We start from the raw sequence: 19,590 nt of genomic DNA, 5'->3' as shown, positions 1-19,590 counted from the left end.
GTGAATTTTGAGACGGTTTCGCAGCTAAACCGTAAATTGCTTCGAAAATAACCTTAGGACCGCCCATTTGCGATGAAACTTGATATTTGGGATCCTTGAATGATGGGTAAACTTTCTACCATCTCGGAATTTTGGTTTGTGACGGCTTTTTCAGGACACTTTTCTAGGGCATAATCGTCGTTATAACGAAATGCTGCCGAAATTTCGACTTGAACCCGGAACTTGGCTTCACATTAGGCTTGACTTGACCCAAATTACCACATGAGTGATTAGGTTGGTGAGAATGTGGCCAAAGATGGCGAGAAAAGAGTGATTTCAGGGCTTCCGAAGGCTCGAAAATCCCTTTAACCAAGGCTTGTCGTCACGTGACGCGGCCTAAATTTGCTTTAATATTGCAGGTGATGTACCTTCTACTTCTGGGAGAGCTCCCATGGAGATAGACGTTCCTACTGTCGAGGAGGCTTTAGAGCAGGCCTTCACCGCCGCGGTGATGGCTGCTGGGGACGAGGTCCACGAGGAGGAGGCTGTCGAGGAGGAGGAGGCCCCGAGACGGGCCAACGTTGGGCGAGGAGGTCGTCAGCCGAGAGGAGCTCTGCGTGGCCGAGACTTGGGAGAGTAGGCACCTACCGTGGGCTGCAGAGGGTCACCTGTCCTACAGGACGGTGAAGAGCTTGGTAAATAGGAATTCACTACTCATTACTCATCCTCTTTCATTCATTTGTTCATATCTCTTTCAAATTTCATTCAAAACTAAAGATAGCTTTTGTTTCAAATCATAATAGGAGGCCGGGAACATCAGGTCGTTCTCGGGCTACACGACAGCGATGGAGCATTACGAGCCTGTCGGCGGAGGAGCGGGCCATGATCGAGCGCGGAGCGTTCGGTCCTTTGGTGCAGGCCTGGAGGGATATCGCGAAGAGGAAGCTGCGGGCTAACCTTAGCCTGGTCCGCGCTTTCTTGGACCGATTCTGGGATACGACTTCCACGTTTCACATGCCTTTCGGTGAGGTGGGAGTCACTCTGGGGGACTACGGCATGATTTCTGGTCTGCCGTGTGGGTCTGAGGAGGTGGAGTGGCCGGAGACTGCTATGAGGGTGGACTCGGCCGAGGCGAGGAGGTTGATCGGCTGGAACTTGTCGCCGAAGGTTGTCATAGTGCCGGGTTTGGTGCCCAGCTCCTACGTTCGAGACTACTTCGCGGGAAAGATCCCGGCGCTGGTGACGATTGACGGGAGGGAGACGGCTCCTCCTCCCTGTACAGCTGAGCAGAGGGCTCGTTTGTGGCTCTGGTGGTTTCTGTCTTCGATTTACCTCGGAGACAAGGGTGAGAGGCTGTCGACGAAGCTTCTTCCCTTCCTTTCTGACCTGAGTTCCCTAGGGCGTTAGGACTGGGTCACTGCTAGTTTTGCGGTCCTCATCCGCTTCATGAGGGCCATGGTTCGTCCGGAGTTGATGGAGAAGGGGACTTCTCCCGGTGCTGTCGGACATGGACTACTGCTGGAGGTATGAACCTTCCTTTAGACCGAAATCAATTCCTTTCCTTATCAAATTACGAAAGATCGTGATTAACTATATTGCTTTGCAGGCGTGGGTGTACTCCTACTTCCCGGGCCTCGCGCCCAAGAGGACGGAGCCGCTGGAGAAGGCCTATCCCGTGGTGAGGGATTGGGTGATGTGTCGGACGAAGAGCAAGCGTTCTTCTCACGGTGTCTACCGGCGGGATGTGAACGCTCTTCAGCTGGACAGCGTAAGTATCTTACTTATATTCATTTGCTTCTTATATTGCCTTTTAATTGATCATAGGAATGATCCTTTGCTTATCTTGTCCCAGTGGGTGCCCAGGCCTTGGGCGGAGTACGCTGACACGCCTCCTTTTGTGGCTGAGGTCCTTCGACCTAGGAGCTCGAGCCGACTGCTGTTGAGGACGTCGATGGGTTCTGTGTGGTACTTGGGCAAGCGCTTGGCTCGTCAGTGCTCTCGGGACGTGTTGACGGTTCCCGTCGATCCTCCCAGGACGATGTTCAGAGAGCCTTCCTTCTTCCTGGCGAGGACTACTCGGCGTTCCTCTACGGGAGGTTGGCGTACTGGCCGGTTGTGGTGAGCATCTTTTACTCTTTCTCTTGATTTTATTTCCTAAAGATCACCAATTAACGAGAAATATTTGACTTTGCAGGAGGTCGAGGCGGCGGGCATCGAGCCCCCAGAGTACCCCGAGACCCTCGAGTACACTGACGTGACTGGGAGGACGACGATCTCCGAGCTGCGTGACTTTGACGTAGCTGTGACGGATGCTGGCCTGGACGACTGGCAGTATCTGATTCGGAGGGTAAATCCTCTAACTTTGCATAACTTCTGTGTAAGAACACATTTGATTGAGTTTGTTCGATTGTTGACAATTTCTTTTTGGAAATGCAGGTTGCGCCGTCTCGGTTTGTGGCGTTATGGAGGGTGGCCAACCGGCTGCGAGCTACTGCCGTCGAGGCACTTGTCGGCGGTCGAGGTCGTCAGGTATGAACCTTATGCCTATTCCATTTTTGAATTTTGATTTTCCAACTTTTCTTGAGACGATTGACATGAGCCAATTTTGTTGTTGTTTACAGGATGACCACGAGCTGGAGCGAGAGTTGACCCAGTCTCGGGAGGAGACAGCTCGCTTGTTGAGGGAGCTCGAGGTTCGGGATGCCGAGATTGCCGTTCTTGCGGCAAGAGTTGCAGAGTTGGAGGGCGACCAGCAGTAGTTTTGTGTAGCTTTTTGTAGACTTGCACATTTGGACATTGATTTTGGACATTTTTGGAACTTGTTTGGGGCGAGAGCCCCCAGTTTGTTGTACATTTCCCTTGTTTGGTGTATATAGGATGGCTTGAGAGCCTTTGTTGCTGGGTTGTGTTGCTTGTATCTGTAGTTTAGCTTTGAACAGGTTTGGTAGATGACGGTTTACGCCGTCATGCTGCCGAAATTTACATAGAAATCACGCAAAACATACATTTGTATATACATATGGCCTCAAATAGCGCAAAACGAGTGACTCGAAAGATGCAAAAATGCAAAAAAATGCAAAAAAATTGCCGGAAATGACCGGACGGTAGGGAGGGTTACCCCTAAAAAAAAGAAAAAAAAAAACAGAAATCTATAAGTTAGAAATGTAGAAATGAAATTAAGAAATTGAAATTAATATATAAATGTTGAAAATCGGTAAATCGAAAATTATTTTCTAAAATAAATGAATTAAATGAGAAATGTAAAATGAATTAAAACGAAAATTATTTCCTAAAAATGATGAATTAAAATTATTTCCTAAAATGATAATGTGTGAGTGCGGTAAAATGGCGAAAATGTTGATGTCGCCTCGAAATGCGTGCCCGCGAAATTAGGAAACCTGAAACATGGTAATCTTCACGTATTTACCAAAATAATAACCCGTAGGAATAGGAAATTATTCGTCATGGAATTAGGAAAGCTCCAACGTGGAAGATCACAGAAGGGAAGCTGAGGAAGAGGCGCAGCATGAGCTGCGTCCCTTTGAAGAGGCGCAGCAGGTGCTGCGCCTGTTCCCAAGGTGTTCTGCTCTGACGGATTTTTGGAAACAGAAATTAGTATAAATAGAAACGTCGATGGAGCTTTTATTCACACAAATCTTCTGTCTCTTCTTCGTCTAATTACACAAAATTCTCAAAATAATCTTTTCATCATGAATACTTTGGAGATTCGTTTGAAGGAATGGACCAACGAATTTTCGAACATGGAGAAACATGATATGGGTGCTTATAATTTTGGGTCTTTGTTGAGTTTGAAACTCATCAAGGTTGTTAAACCGTTCTTGGATGCTTGTCTTGACTATTGGGACCCAAATTACCATGTTTTTGCGTTCCCTGGAGGTGATATTTGCCCATTTCCTGAAGAAATTGCTGCTATTGGTGGGTGGGATCCTGAACACTTGCCTGCCATTCCTTCTACTTCGCAAGGGTACAAGAGCAAATTTAGAGACTTGCTTGGGGTTGACTAGACTTGAGGTGGACCTTCTAGTGACTTCGAAAGGCGTGAGGATGCTGGACTTCATAGATCGATTCGTCAACAGGGCCGACCCCACCGTTTCTCATGTTGCTAGGCGGAGAGTATTTGGCTTTTGCTTGTTGCATGTGTATGTCTTCCAAGGGCATGTTGATGAAGACTTGAGAGGTGATCCCCGTCTTCTGGGCCTTGTTGAGCAAATGGAGCTGCGCCGGAGCCAAGCTTGCTTATGCTTAGGAGAAATTCTTTTGGGCTTGGATAATAGGAAATCCAACCGTGATCTACCGTATTTGGGAAGCCCCGTCATTCTGCAGGTCAAAGACATTTTTTTTTTTTCGTTTTTTTTTTGTTGTTGTCTAATACCCGCTTTTGGTAGGTTTGGCTTATGGAACGGCTCCGATTGATCGAGCCCCCAGTTCATGTTCTTTCCTATCATGCCCGCTCGATTGCGATGAGGACGAGGTTGTATATGGTGGACTTCACTCAGGTCTGTGATTACTGGAAGAACAAACTGAAGAGCGATGATGGCCCGTTGATTAGGTGGGTCGTACCGTGGTGGCACCTCAAATCCGTCACTGGAGTGTCTTCTTTGGATCCCACTAGGTTCGTGCGCATTCCTGGATTGGAGTTTATGGTGTGCATCTTCCCGGAAAGGCTGATGAGACAAGTTCGGCTGAAACAGACGATCCCGAAACTTGATACCGTCCCGCAGATTGCTATGGCGCTTACTACAGAGAGCCGAAGAGAGTGGGCCATTAAATGGGCCCAAAGAAACATGTGGTTCTTGAATTTCACCGCTAATGCCTTGTGGGTGTCGGATTCTTATCTGCGATGGAGAAAGGCTACTACTCCGGAAGAGCGCGAGAGATTGAGGAAGCGCGAGCCCGTTGACTACAAGGTGCGCGAGGTAGAGAAAGAGAAAGAGAAGCATCTGACATAGGGATAAGAAGAAGCCGGGTTTCAAGTTGTTCATCCTTCGAAGAAACCAAAGACTACACCTGTCGCGGAAATGGTGATTAGCAAGAATGGAAAGTCTAGGCCTCGAGAAAGACCGTTGGTGATTTGGTCTGAAGTGGCGCAAGAGCGTCCGGCTCGAGGTCGTGACAAGAAATTTGACAAGAATGACAAGGGCAAGGGGAAGATGGAGGAATAGCCCGAGTCTTTATTTATTATTTGATTATTATTATTATTATTTATTGTTGTAATAAAAGGTGGGGTTTTTAGAATCCTAGCCTATTCTATTTTTATTATGTAGCTTACTATTATTATTAGAAAATGGATGAAATAAAAAAAGGTTAAGTGGTTATGAAACCGTTGTGATTTTCTATTTATTATTCTTGTCGAATTCCAAATGCAATGCAAATGTCCTTCTATTTACATTTTAGATATAACGGGTTGAATCCTGTGAAGGATTGCCTACGTATTCACTTAAAAAAATGAAATCAAACCCTTGCGCGTAGTTCGAGTAAATGTAAAAGAATAATTGTTCTAAGCAAGAGCTTGTAATGAACTTAGAAAATAAGCATGAGCTTTTTGCTTACTCTGAAGGTGCAGATTTAGTTTATTTGATGATACGAGGATGATAAATTTGTCAAAATGCAAGAGCACAGTGACATTAGCTTATTTCAGCTTGGCCAGGGGCCGTTTATTTAGTGCCACAAGAGCGACACGTGGGGTTACGCGAGGCGCATTTTTGTTCCTATTCTAGGCATAGTACCGTTTTAGTTGGTCAAGGTTTGTTGGGTTCGAAAACTCATTCCCATCTAGGTCTGTGATTCTAACCGCACCCCCTGGGAGTATGGATTTGACTAAAAATGGTCCGGCCCAATTGGGTTTGAATTTTCCCCGTGGGTCAACAGGTAGAAGAGCTCTAACCGATTTGAGCACTAAGTCTCCTTCTTTGATGTTTCTTGGCCTAACCCTTTTGTTGAAAGCTCGTTTGATACGTGCTTGATATGTTTGGACATTATGCAAGGCGCGTAACCTACGTTTATCCAGGAGGATGAGTTCTTCATATCTATCCCTCTTCCAATCGACTTCCGGGATTTGACTTTCTAGTAAAATACGCAAGGATGGTATTTCTAGCTCGACTGGTTGTACAGCTTCCATGCCGTAGGTCAAATAGAAAGGAGTAGCCCCAGTGGGCGTCCTAACAGATGTACGATACCCCCACAAAGCAAAGGGTATCTTGCTTGGCCAATCTCTATAGTTGTCAATCATTTTCTTGAGAATCGTAAAAACATTCTTGTTTGCCGCCTCTACCGTGCCGTTAGTCTGTGGTCTATAGGGCGAAGAGTGGTGATTCCTAATATTGTATTTGGCTAGCAATTGCTCGGTCTCAGCTTGGAAATGTGATCCGTTATCGCTAATGATCTCATGTGGGCAACCATATCGACAGATGATGTTGTTTTGTATGAACTTTGCCACATTTTTAGCTGTAAGACTAGTGTAGGAAGCCGCTTCTACCCATTTGGTGAAATAGTCGATTGCTACTAGAATGAAACAGTGGCCTCCTGTTCCGGCCGGGGTTCAATTCCCCATGCAGAAAATGGCCAGGGAGACGTCATTGTATAGAGCAATGAAGGAGGGACATGTTGTACATTCCCGAAGATTTGGCAATTGTGGCAATGTCTTACATATTTGATGCAATCGGATTCCATTGTGATCCAATAATACCCCAAACGTGTGATTTTTTTTGCCATCATGGGCCCACTCATGTGAGGACCGCATTCTCCGTCGTGGACTTCTTCCATCAGCTTTCGCGCCTGTGAATGATCAAGGCAATGTAGGATTACACCAAGAGGTGTTCTTTTGTATAATTCTCCTTGCATGAGAACGTATTGGCAAGCGAGTAGGCGTATAGCACGTTGTCCCCTCTTGTCCATATCGGGTGGATAGGTACCATTGAGCTTAAAATTCAGGATTGCTTGGAACCAGAGTTCCTGCGCGATCTCTTCTTCGTCGGTGATTTGGTGGACATAAGCCGGCTCTGACTGTCGTTCGATGCACAAAGGCATTTCCACCATGTGATATGGCATATTAATCAAAGATGTGAGTTTCGCAAGAGCGTCTGCAAATTGATTTTCTTCCCGGGGTAGGTGTAGGTAGGTTACGTGATCAAAGAATTGAGCGACTTGGTCTATTCTAGCCTGATAAGGTGCGAGGCTTTTGCTTCGAATTTTCCAAGATCCTGTAACTTGGTTGATGATCAGTGATGAATCCCCATGTACTCGGAGGTTTTTAGTGCCTAAGCTCACTGCCGCTTGTAGTCCAATGAGACAAGCTTCGTATTCTGCAGCGTTGTTTGTCACCTCGAAGTCGAGTTTGACAGCAATTGGTGTATGCTCGCCTTCAGGAGAAATGAGCGACACTCCTATTCCGAATCCTCTCAAGTTTGATGCTCCATCAAAGTAAAGGTCCCAGGAATCTACATCAGTTTGGAGTATATCCTCGTCTGGAAATGACCAAGTATCTATTGTTTGTGCGTCATTGATGGGATTTTCTGCGAAGAACTCGGCGACGGCGCGCCCTTTGATAACTTTCAGTGGCACGTATTTGAGGTCGAATTCTGAGAGCATCAGGGTCCATCTTGCTAGCCGTCCGTTGAGGACGGGTTTCTCGAAGAGGTATTTGACTGGATCCATTTTGGAGTATATTTTGACGGAGTAGCTAAGCATGTAATGGCATAGCTTCTTCGTTGCCCATAAAAGAGCGAGGCATGTCTTTTCGAGTTGTGAATATTTGCACTCGTACTCCAAGAACTTCTTACTAAGGTAGTAGATAGCCCTTTCTTCACTTCCTACTGTTTGAGCCAGCATGGCACTCATGGCTGTTTCGGTTACTGTGAGATATAAACTAAGAGGTTGATCTCGTTGTGGCGGCATGAGCACTGCTGGTTTAGCCAATATCTCTTTTATTCGGTCAAACGCCTTCTGACAATCGTCGTCCCACATGGTGTGGTCTGTTTTCTTGAGTTTCTTGAAGATAGGCTCACAAATCATTGTAAGTTTCGATATGAATCGACTTATATATTGCACCTTTCCCAGGAATCCTCTGACTTCTTTTTCTATTTGAGGTTGTGGCATTTCGATCAGAGCTTTGATTTTGGAAGGATCTATTTCTATACCTCTTTGACTAACGACGTATCCCAGGAGTTTGCCAGATGTTACCCCGAATGTGCATTTCTGAGGATTGAGCCTCATGTTGTACTTTCGTAGCCTTGCGAAGAACTTGCGAAGGTTCGCAATATGCCTCTCTCTTTCCTTGGATTTGACAACCATGTCATCTACGTATACCTCAACTTCTTTGTGAATCATGTCATGTAAGAGTGTAGTTGCGGTGCGTTGATATGTAGCTCCGGTGTTGATCAATCCAAACGGCATGACCGTATAACAATAGGTTCCCCATTGAGTGACGAAGGCGGTCTTATGCATATCTTCCATGGCCATTTTGATTTGATTATAACCCGTATATCCATCCATGAAGGATAGTAACGCGTGGTCGTGATGTGTTGTCCACCAATATGTCGATGTGAGGTAGAGGGAAGTCATCTTTTGGACTTGCTTTGTTTAAGTCCCTAAAGTCAACACAAACACGGATTCTCCCATCCTTTTTGGGCACAGGTACCATGTTGGCTACCCAGTCACAATACTCGGAAACTTTGATGAACCCGACTTTGAATTGTTTGTCAACTTCTTCTTTAATCTTGAGAGCCCATTCTGTCCTCATTCGTTGAAGCTTCTGTTTCACAGGTTTGAAACCTGGCTTAATCGGAATTCTATGTTCAGCGATATCCCTGTCGATCCCTGGCATGTCTTTGTAGGACCAAGCGAAAATGTCATTGAATTCGTTTAGGAGATTTATGAAGTCGGCCCTTTCGGTAGAGCTCAAGGTAGTCCCTATCCTAAGTTCTTGGGGTTTTAGTTCGGTTCCTACATTGATGGGTTCGGTATCTTCTATTACTGGTCCTCCTTCCCCTTCCTGTAGTATTTCTTTGGCTATGTAGGGAGGTATTTCGATTGATTCTGGGTCTTGGTCATCCTCAGTATCATCGTAAACAGAATTGCACTCAAGATAACACAAAGAGTAAGCAGAACCTGATTTATTCATATTAAAATTTCAGTATAGTTGAAACAAAGAAGCCAACTGACCCATGGTCAGTGGCGGCAAAGGGACAGTGGTTGGGGCATTTCCCGAACTACTGTGACTACTCGAGGCTAAGCTAGGAGAAATAAAGGGAGTAGGGATGACGACAGGAGGAGACTCTCTAATGACTTCTCTAGACTCCGACTCTGACTCCGACTCCGACTCGAACTCATCTTCTTCTGGTTCTCCTTTGAACATCTCTCCTTCTCCAGTGGTGAGCTTGAAGAGTCTTCCTTGATTGTTGGTCCACTTGATCGATTTTCTCCATCCTTTCAGCTGTCTTGCGTTGGTTTCTGTGATTAACGCGGTGGGGTTAAAGCGATCGTCTTGAAGTATCATGGTAATGATCTCATCCTGCGCGGCCCTGACAAATCGATCTTCTCCAAACAATAGGCTAACGGCTTATTCGTCTAAGCAAGGTGCTTGACGGGTTTTGACGGTAGGAACCGTTTCTGGAGGGATAAAGTAGCAATCGTGAAAGATCTCGATTCCGGCTAGCTTCCTCTCGAGATAATGCCAAGGCTCGGGAAATCCGTGAAAGAGTTCTAGACTTCCTTCTTGAACAAAGTACCCATTTAAAGTGGGGAGATAGGGTCTTATTTGGACTCCTACATGCTTGCGGTTTTGGACTTGGGCAAGCATTTCGAGAACCTCTTCTTTAGTGGGTTTGTACCCTAGTCCAAGTGGTATCCTCTTTGAGTTGCCTTCCTTGTATGGTGCGAAGGTGTTTCTTCGAGTAGGGTTCAAAGGCATTCCAGAGAAGTATCCCTGGGTTTTGAGCATGTGGTTGACCACCAAGTTGGAGTAGGGATCATAGTATAAGGGTGCCAACTCACTTTCTATGACGCTTACACTTTGGAAGCCTCCAAGTTCGTATACGGGATCTGCAAGGACTTGATTGTTCGACTGTTTTTCGATTATTGCCTTGATGGGTGACGAAGTGATCGTCACTACTTTGCCATTTAGTAGGATCTTGATCTTTTGATGAAGGGTGGATGTTACCGCTTTGGAAGCGTGAATCCACGGCCTTCCCAGAAGTATGTTGAAGGAAGCTTCAATGTCCACTATTTGGAAGTTAACCTTTCGTTCAATTGGCCCTGTGGCTATGGTTAGGTTAACAAGTCCTACCACCTTTCGTCATGTACCATCGTATGCACGCACACCTTGATTGGTAGGGGTCCAATCCGACTCTTTCATGCCTAACTTGTATGCCGTTTTGAGGGGTATGACGTTGACCGCGGAGCCATCATCTATCAAGGTCATTGGCACATTCTTCTTTAGACAAATGACAGTGACGTAAAGAGCTAAATTGTGACTGGCGCCAAAAGGTGGCAAATCTTCGTCTGAGAAAGTAATAGGATTACTTAGCTTTGGTGATTCTTGGAAGACCAAGTTGACTACATCTTCGGGCGTCGAGTTATGTGCTACATTTAATTTGGCCAAAGCTTGCAGTAAAGCTTGGCGATGTGGGAATGAGCTTGCTACTAATTGCCAGACTGAAAGATCAGCCTTCGTCTTCTGTAATTGCTTGAGCAAATGGTCAGTGGAGTCCTCTTCGTTATCATTTGGTGTGATAACGTTGGTTGGACCGTTTTGAGTAGTGCTTTGATATGGACGACCCAAGCGAGTTAGGTGGTCTACATCTTGGTCTTCACCATTTTGGACTATTTCTTTGACTAGGGAGTTTTCAATGAGATACTCGTCCTCATCATCGTCGGCCCAAACTCCATTGATTGTAGTTAGCTCTCTCATTCTCATGATTTCATCTTCCAGCCGTATGATTTGGTCAACTAGTTTATCAACCACGGTGACTACTTCTTGCATAGTAGCATTTTGAGAGAAGATTAGTGGCACATGTTCTTTGGGTGTTGCGTTGAGGTCGCGTAAAGTTGTCACCATATTTTATAATTCCAAACTTGCCCATCTACACTCCTTGCCTATGTGATGAAGTCGGAAATGGTAGGGGAGATAGTAGAGTAGAACCCTTCATTCTCGATTGCGTAGACTTCATTTTCGATTGGAGAAATAAGGTGTGAGAAATCTAAGGTAGATTCATCACTTGTAATCACTAGAACTCCAAGAGGATTCTGAGTGTTGTTGGGTTTACCTCCCGGTGGTATTTGCAATCGACCATCTTCAATCATGTCTTGAAGCACGTTTTTCAACTTGTAGCATTTTTCTGTGTCGTGCCCCTTGCCCCTATGGTATTCACAGTACGAGTTCTCGTCCCAGAATTTGGATTTCCTTTCGGGTTCGGGAGTAGGTCCAATAGGTTGGAGTTTGCCTTGCTTCATTAACCTTTTTAGAGCGTTGGAGTACGTGTCCCCAAGATTTGTGAATTTCCTTGGTGGGGTACTTTTCTTGGATGGCTCAAGAAGGTTAACTTCATCGGTTTTGCTAGTAGAGCCGTATGAACGACTTGTTGAACCTTGATATCCTCGACCTACCGTTTTGGACAAGAGTCCTTTACGGATGTCATCTTCAATCCTTGTCCCTAGTACGGTCAAGTCCTTAAAAGTTTTAATGTTTTGGTACCTCAAATGATTGGCATAGATGGGTTTGAGATTATCCACAAACTTCTCCACAAGGGTAGCCTCATCCGGGCGTTCAACCAGTTGGGTACTAGTCTTCCTCCACCTACTTAGGAAGTCGGTGAATCCTTCGTTGTCATTTTGGGTAAGAACCTCTAGAGTACGCATGTTTACTTGGATCTCGGCATTATCCGCGTATTGTTTAGAAAACGCGATTGCGGCATCTTCCCAAGTAGCGACCTTCTTGTGATCTAAGGAGTAGAACCATTGCTTCGGGATGGTGTCAAGAGATGAAGGAAAGATCCTTAAGAACATCTCGGGTTTGATGCCTTTGATAGACATATAATCTTTGAAGGCACGGATGTGGTTCAAAGGGTTCTCGTGTCCCTTGAATTTAGGGATATCCGTCATATTGAAGTTGGTTGGCAATTTGGAATTGACGGCCTCATACTTGCGATTGTTCTCCCTATAAATGTCATCCCCCTTAAGGTACATCAATTGCTCCTCTAAGTATTGGAGTCTTTTTCTCCTACTGATCATCCCCATGAGAGGATTTTCATCCTTGGATTCATTATCGGAGTCACCTAGTACTTCACTTTCATGAGGGGGCAACCTTCCCTCTACGGCATAGATACGGCCCTCGATGAGCTCAAGGCGGTCATAGACTTGGTCTTGGGTAACTTGCATTTGGGCTAGCGCGGCTAGGATTCGATCATTACCATCTTGAAGTTGGTGGAGGTTTGTTTCGCTGGATCCAGGCATCTTGAAAACTGGATAAGAGATCGGCGACGAATCAAAACACGATCGACCATTCTAACACACTTGCTAAAAGAAGAAATGTTTTGACTCGTGAAGTGGGTGTGTGCCACTTGTGTTGAGTGAGCTTTGAAGAAAGACAAGGTTTTTGAAAATGTGCGTCCTAGTCAACTATAGTGTAGTTGTAGGAGTGGACTCAAAGTGAGGTTTTGAAATGGGCTTTGTGGCCCGAATTTTGACACGACAAACGGACAGAGTTTTGACTGGGTTTTGCGCTAATTGAAGGCCTATTTAGAAATTTTGATTAAGAAAAGGGTTTTGATTTTTGAAAAATCGTCATGATTTTGTTTAGAAATGGTGATCACGTAAGGTACAAACATTTATACAAGCATTATAACGGGATGCTGAGTGCATTTAAAAGGGTTTTAGTTTAAAGGGTGGGTTGCTATACCGAACCATCAAACCCGAAGTCTGTGGAGAGGCTCGTACCAAACAAGAGTAAGGCCGATTCCTAATCCATTTCCTCAAGTAGTGAAGGCCCTTGATGCAAACAAGAGTAAGTACCATGGTATGGATGACGTCAATCGCTATCCATCCTTAGGCTCAAATAAGAATTAGGACCGTTTAGACGGGACGATTGGTCGAATGGGTTGGGTTGGGCCTAGGAAGGCCGAATAAAACGGTCTAGGAAGACAGAGTTATGAAAACCGACAATTGTCTTATACAAACTATTCCCTAACCTTGTTCAAGTTTCACCCTTGCTACACGTAAGTGTATTATCCCCAGCGGAGTCGCCAAACTATGGACAGCGGGGGCCCACAGGGGCGCTTGGGAGAGAAGAGAAACAAGCGTTTGCATTTTGTATGGAGTCGCCACCAATTTTTATGGGAAATTGGAACCGTTCGAATACCTCGCGTCATGTCAAGACACAAAGTAGTGACATGAACACTAAGCAATCGTTACCCTTAGCATTCTATGTCTAGAATGACTCTCGTGGATGCCAATGAACACGGGTGTTCACAGATATCTGGAGTAAGGGGTGAGGGTACGTATTAGGAAGCTCTTTTGATCGAACACCTAATCCCGCCCGCCTCGATAGCGGCCTCTACTAATGATTAGGGAAGTTATTCGTACTCGATATATCGTCGATTGTATGCATGCAATGCAACATCCAAGTTTTAATCCTAGCATGTGAGAATTAACTAAGTCGGTGAACAATTAAGTTAGCAAACAATTAGGTCGAAGTAGGATTTAAGATTGATTACGTGTGAGAACATTCAAATGACACAAGAAATAATGATAAATACAACAAAAGAAAATTACAATAATGAAAATTACAATAATTACATTGGATTAGGCGATTTATGTCGAAAATACCTTTAAAACGGATAATTTGAGAAAAAGAATAAAAGAATGAAATTACGAACAGATCAGAAGGTGATAATACGAATAATAGTTAATTAAATGTAAACTAATTAAACTAGGTCAAGGCAACAACGGAGTTCAGGGACAGAATTCATCCCGGAACAGGCGCAGCAGAGCTGCGTCCTTTGGAATAGGTGTAGACGACATTTGCGTACATTCTGACTCGACCTGAATTCTGGCTGTGAAGCCGGAATTGCGTGTTGTTAATACTCGTTGGTGAATTTAATGATTGATTAAATTATTTACTCGGATGAAAGTGATTAGTAGGTTATTTACATGTGATGAAGGGTCATGAAAAGAGTGAAACATGGATGAAACGGAAAACGAATTAACAAACTAAATCAATTAATTAGGTTAAATACAACGGATTAATGACGAATATATGATAGGTATGACAAACAACAGATGTAAATATGTCAACGATGAATTCCAGAGACTCAATATTGATGAATCGAACCTCTAAAACCCGAATTGAGTTTAATGACAAAAACCCGCAAATATTGATTACTTGGGATTTAAGTCGAATTTATGATGAATTATGTGCTAGTGAATGATAATTAATATACATGTGAAACATCAGACTATTATGACGAAGAATTAAAGAACAAACAAATAAAAAGCAAACAACGAACGAGTTTACAGAGTACGAAGGAAGAAGAAAGGAAGAGAATCGGCGGCCTCACGAAGAGGCGCAGCAGGTACTGCGCTCCTTCGAAGAGGCGCAGCAGTTGCTGCATCCTTTCTCGACGGTTAGTCTTCTGGAAATCCGTAAAAAAGAGGTTTTAAAGCATGGTTTAGAAATCGGTTTTAACGAGGTATTTTCGACATAAACCTTACAATTGTGATACAATAATTAAAATACAATAAATAAAAGAGAGATTTACACCCTCAGACTTACATGTTGATGAAACGAGAAGGACTAAGATATCGATTAGTGATGCTCGACACGAATGCAAAGAAAGTGCCCTCGTAAGAGGAAAACGATTAGATTAATTAAGTTGATTGATGTGTAGTTGGTCAAGTTGGTCGGTCATGCAAACGAGGCTGGTACTCAGAAGGATCCGAGCTTACGTGGTCGAATGTTCAAGCACGTAAACGCCAAAAAGTAAGAACAAAGGTCTAGAATGCAAAGGGAGAAGAGAAGGGCGGACACTCGCATGAGAAATATGAGGAGTGAAGGCTCCTATTTATACTAATCACGTGAAGGAATTAGGGTTTCGGAGACTCTTTGGAAGTGAATCTCGGAAAGATATAAAAAGATATGAAAATTACGCAGAAAAGGACCTGGGAAGAGGCGCAGCAGTCACTGCGTCTCTTAGAAGAGGCGCAGCACCTGCTGCGTCTGTTCCTAAGGGGTTTCCTCCTGCGGAAGAAAGATTTCCGTGTTTAAGTTATGGTAGGACGGAATAATTCGGTTTTCCTTAATATCTTATGTGAATATTACGGGAAATTGTTTACCAAAAGATAAAGATTGTGAAATATGGAATAGAAATATCCGGAACATTCCAGAACATTCTGACTCGGGATTTAACGGTTATCAGAAAATGGAGACGGTTTTAGGCCCGGACTCCAAATGTACTCTAATTACTGTCAAAACGACCGTATCGGCACGTAGATGACAACTAAGAGGTAGACATTAATATTTGAGCAATCACTTGACGATAATCTTACGAATTGTCACAAATCGTTCTGCGTACCAAACATGCGGCCCAATCATCACCGGGTGGTTTGCGAGAGGTACATAAATGAGGTATCTACACTTGCCCAGATACCACACTGGACCCATCGACGTCCTCAACAGCAACCTACTCGAGCTCCTAGGTCAAAGGACCTCAGCCACGAAAGGAGGGGCGTCAAGGTAGTCCACCTAAGGCCTGGGCACCCACTAAGAAAAGCAAACAAGAGGTCGTTATTACGATCGCTTCTAAAGAAGTAATGAATAAATAAATGAAGGAAAAGTGATTCAAAAGTACTTACGTCACTCAGCTTCAGGGCATTCAGGCCCCATTGACAGACATCGTAAGAAGAGCGCTGGCTCTTCCTACGACACATCACCCAATCCCTCACAGCGGGATAAGCTCTCAGCCCAGGCTCCGTCCTCTTGGGCGCGAAACCCAGAAAGTAACACCCACGCCTGCAAAACAAGATAATCGATGAAGATCTTTCATGATTCGATAAGAAGAAGAAATGATCTTTCATAATGCGAAATGAAGTTTCATTCCTCCAACAGCAGTCCAAGACCGACAGTAGCAGGAGAAGTCCCCTTCTCTCGCAGCTCAGGATAAACAATGGCCCTCATGTAGCGAGTGAGGACCGCAAAGCTAGGACTGACCCAGTCCCAATGACCTAGGTCACTTAGGTCAGAAAGGAAGGGAAGAAGTTTCGTCGACAGCCTCTCCCCCTTGTCTCCAAGGTAGAGTGAAGATAAGAACCACCAGAGCCACAGACGAGCCCTCTACTCTGTAGTACAAGGAGGAGGAGCCACCTCCCTCCCGTCCATCATCACCAACGCCGGGGTCTTACCCGCGAAGTAATCCCTGACGTAGGAGCTCGGCACTAACCCGGGAACCGTAGCAGCACTCGCCGCTAGGTTCCAGCCGATCAGCCTCCTGGCCTCGGCCGAGTCCACCCTCATGATCGTCGACGGCCACACCACAGCTTACACTCCACACGGCAGACCAGAAATCATGTCATAGTCCTCCAACGTGACCCCGACCTCGCCAAAAGGCATGTGAAAGGTCAAGGTCGTGTCCCAGTACCGATCAAGGAAGGCTCGAATCAGGCAAAGGTTAGCCCGAAGCTTCCTTCCCTTATTCTCCCTCCCCGCTCCCACCAAGGCTCTGAAAGCTCCAAGCTCGATGATGGCCTGCTCCTCCTCCGACAGTCTTCCGTAAGCCTCCATCATCGTCGTGTAGCCAGAAAAGGACCTCATGTTCCCAGCCTCCTATACCGATTCGACGCAAAGCTATCTTTAGCTCGAAGTGAAAGATAAATGAAACGACAAATAAATAAGCAAAGAAAGATGATGAGAGAGTGACGAGTTTGAGATTTACCATGCTCTTCACCATCCTATAAGACATGTGACTCTCCGCTGCCCAAATGAGATGTCGGCCATCCCATTTCTTAGCCCACTGGGGTGCCCTCTCTAGCTGGTGACCACCTCGTCCGACGCTGGCCCGCCTCGAGGCCTCCTCCTCAGAAGCCTCCTCCTCGGCAGCCTGCTCAGCGAACGCCTCCTCTAACACCTCCTCGAAAGTAAGAGAAGGGTTGACGTTAGTGTCCACATCTATGGGAGCCCTCCCTGAAGTAGAAGCCACATCACCTGCAAAATTAGAGTAAATTAGGCTGCGTCAAGTGACGGCGAGCCTCGGTCAAGATGTTTTCAAGCCTTTCAAGCTCCAAGAATGGGTCTTCTCCCCATCTTTGGCCATTTCTTTCGAAACCCGACCGCTCATGTGGTAAAATGGGTCAAGTCAAGTCTAAATTCGAGCCTAGTCATGGGTTTGAGTCGAAATTTCGGCAGCATTTCGTTATAACGGCGATTATGCCCTACAAAAGTGTCTTGAAAAAGCCGTCACAAATCAAAAATCCGAGATGGTAGGAAGTTTACCCATCACACAAGGATTCCAATTACCAAATTTCAACACAAATGGGCATTCATAAGGCCATTTTTGGAGAAATTTACGAAACTGCTGAAAAACCGTCTCAATTCTACTCAAATGCTCAATGCTCAATGACAATTCGAAAAGAACACATGGTTATGTTCCTTACACTACCAATTATCCATTTCTAATATCAATTTCACAAGGCAAATTCATTTGGGGGAAAGGCCCCAAATTTTCGACATATTAGGATTGAAAACCCTAATTTTCTCGGCTCAAATTAAGCAAAATGCGGATGTTTAAGCAAGAATGAGACACATACCTCGATTAGTCATAATAAATGCAATATTTTGATCAAGTTTTGGCGGAATTGCGACGGAATTTGAGAGAGTTTTAGAGATTTTTTTTTTGTGTTTTATGAATAATTAATAAACACGGGTTCTATCGAGTTTTTACTTAGACATGGACGAACCCAGGAAAAGATGCAGCCGGTGCTGCGCCTCTTCCAAGAGCCGCAGCTCTTGCTGGGCCTCTTCCTCAGCTTCCCTCCAATTCGATTTTCAAAAATTCGTTACGAGTTCGTTAGTCGTGGGCCCATCTTTGGTGTGTCTCTTCTCCAACACCATATATCGTATATTTGGTCCGTTTCATATTTATTCTTCATCCGGACCTGTATTTTTGAGCAGACTGTGAATTGTCACAGTACTTTATCAAGACTGTGCTTGCAACAACGAGCAGGTTTTCTCCGACAGTGTTTCGACACGCCTCAAATTATTTTCCCAGCGAGAGTTCATGACAGCCGATTGTACCTCTCAAGATATGGAGTTCACTTGAGACCGACGCGAGCAGATTCCCCCAGCAGTTTCTACCGACGTCTTGCTGCCTTCAGTGTTATGTTATGTTACGTTTTGTTACTTCTAGATGTTCTCATACCAACTACCTTGTAGGTTCCCAAACTACCTATCTTCCTACACCTACCCTTCACCAAATAGGATCACACTCCTTGAAATCGCCTTTTACCGGGTTCATACGCCCGAAACCTTAGTTACCCTTAGGCCACCTTCTTGCCGATGTTTTCCTTTAGGGTCCCACTCCCCTAGCACAACCTTTATATATCCTTCAGGTCCTAGACTTAGCTCTTACGCTTACCTTTAGCTCCCACGTACCTCCGAAAGCATCTCGAGAAAGAAGTCTCAGGTATCCTCTCTTCTTATGGCTGGCGAGCTTCCTTACGTAGTCTAATGAACTTTAAACGACCCTCCGCGATAGTTGACAGACTCTAAAATGTTCCCAACGGCAGGTCCTTGGCTCGGACCCCTTGAGCCGCCTCGCGTCGCCATAGTCTTCAGGTTGTAATCTTCGATTGACCTGAGGGATATACTTTGACTTTCGCCTTGTCCAAGCCTCAGTCAAAGTGGGGGCTCTTTAGATACCTTATTTCTGCACCTCCCCTAAGCCACCCGGTGATGATTGGGCCGCATGTTTGGTACACGGAACGATTTATGACAATTCGTAAGTTTATCGTCAAGTGATAGCTCAAATACTTGTGTCTACCCCTTAGTCGTCATCTACGCGCCGTTACGGTCATTTTGACAGTAATTAGAGTACATTTGGGGTCCGGGTCAAAAACCGTCTTCATTGTCTAATAAACCGTTTAAAATGCCGAGTCGGAATGTTCTGGAATATTCCGGATATTTCTATTCCATATTTTAATCTTTTAATCTTTTGGCAAAATATATCCCGAAATTATATTTTAAACAATAAGGAAGTTGAGATCTACCGCAATTTCATAACAAAAACGCGGAAAATCTTTCTTCCGCAGGAGGAAACACCTGGGGAAAGGACGCAGCACCTGCTGCGCCTCTTCCAAGAGCCGCAGTGGCTGCTGCGCCTCTTTCCCAGCTCTTTTCTGCGTATTTTAAGATCTTTTCGATATTTGTTTCCAAAGTTTTACCGAAACCCTAATTCCTTCGTGTGATTAGTATAAATAGGGACCTTCGTTCCTCTTATTTCTCACGCGAGTTTCCACCCTTCTCTTCTCCCTTTGCATTCTAAGACCGTGCTCTTTGCTTATTGGCATCTATGTGCTTGAACTTTCGACCACGTAAGCTCGGATCCTTAT

The sequence above is a fragment of the Silene latifolia genome, chromosome 10 (assembly GCF_048544455.1).
Source record: "Silene latifolia isolate original U9 population chromosome 10, ASM4854445v1, whole genome shotgun sequence".
NCBI classification, from domain to species: Eukaryota; Viridiplantae; Streptophyta; class Magnoliopsida; order Caryophyllales; family Caryophyllaceae; genus Silene; species Silene latifolia.
This window is presented reverse-complemented; position numbering follows the sequence as displayed.